General features: G+C 48.0%; 1 protein-coding gene across 2 annotated transcripts in view; it reads right to left on the bottom strand.

Annotated features, from left to right (window-relative positions):
• Positions 1–1,367, bottom strand: part of CACNB4 (calcium voltage-gated channel auxiliary subunit beta 4) — a 200,089-nt gene that overhangs the window by 40,579 nt on the left and 158,143 nt on the right. The window lies entirely within an intron of this gene.

The raw sequence follows: 1,367 nt of genomic DNA, 5'->3' as shown, positions 1-1,367 counted from the left end.
AAGAGAAATGTCAGATACTACAGACGACAGTCCAGAAACTTGTAAGAGTAAACCATATAGAGCTCCTCTACACACATACATTTACGTATACGCAACATCAAGTGATATACGATATGTAAATCAGGTGACCCAAAGAAGGGCACTTTGTGCCCCAAAGCTTGTCTAACATCTTTCCCAAACTAGAGAGCTGGTCCAGTAATATCACCAAAAAATCTTTGCCTTTTGTATACTTCCTGGATCATCGTAGCTGCAACACCACTCCAACCCTTGTCAATACATAAAACATTACAGCTAGCTATTTAACAGCCTTTCTGAACTACAAGTGAGTGATACACGCCATTGAAAAGGGTACATTTCTCCTCCTTTGAGGGGAACCTAAGATAATGGAATTTAAAGCCATGACACACTGACGTGTAAAAACTACTTTTATGACATTTTGAGTCACATACAAATGGACTTATGACAGCAAAGGTGAAGGAGTTCAAAACCAGTCCAATTAATCAGATCTAACATTTTCTGAGCAATTATTAAAGTGTTTTTTTGTAACGTCTTATCTTTATATGGAAATCATGACTTGTCTGTGTTTACCTGCATAACTCATACACGGGCTTTGCCACATATGAGCAGGGATCTGTTTTTTTTCTGATTAAAAAAAAAATCTCAATTTTCAGATTAATAAAAGTAACCCAAAATCCACATTTTTCCATGATTAATATGAAATGCACACACAAACACACACACTATAACCTCATAAATCCCATATGCTTGGGACGTAGCACCTGCTGGAAATTTGAAAATTCCGAATTTTTGACTGAGTGAGGCTGAGGCTAGGGAAGGGGCAGGGAGAGGGGCGCTGTGCAGCCCAGCGGCTTCAGGCAAGCAGCATTGGCCACTCTCGGGGCTGCAGCAGGGAGCAAAGCGGAGGGAACTGTAAGGGGGTGTGAGGCACGGGGTGGGTGGGGTGCTGCTTTGCGCACCCTGGGAAGACTGCGGGCTGCACCAGGCTCTTCCCGGGGGGCGCGTGCTACTGGATCTATGTGCTGGACGAAAGCAGTCTGGCAGCGGCCACCCTGGCACTCAGGGCCTACTCTCGCCTGGTGTGCAGATCTGGGGGCATGTACCCCCTGCAAAGAGCCCAGCGTAGCCCCCCAGCCCACAGCCCTCCCAGGGTGTGCATAGCAGGAAGAGCCACACCCCCATGCCCTGCACCCATTTACAGTTCCCTCCGCTTTGCTGCCTGCTGCAGCCCCGGGAGCGGCCAACGCCATCTGCCTGCAGTGCCAGATTTTTGAAAATTCTGGAATTTTGAATGCCAGATTTATGAGGTTATAGTGGGGGGGGGGGGGGGGGGGGGGGGTGGGGGGGGG

This window comes from Gavialis gangeticus, unplaced genomic scaffold (assembly GCF_001723915.1).
Source record: "Gavialis gangeticus isolate Ggan-Ray unplaced genomic scaffold, GavGan_comp1, whole genome shotgun sequence".
In the NCBI taxonomy this organism is placed as follows: domain Eukaryota; kingdom Metazoa; phylum Chordata; order Crocodylia; family Gavialidae; genus Gavialis; species Gavialis gangeticus.
The sequence above is the reverse complement of the archived record's forward strand: the minus strand, read 5'-3'. Positions and strand labels throughout refer to the sequence as shown.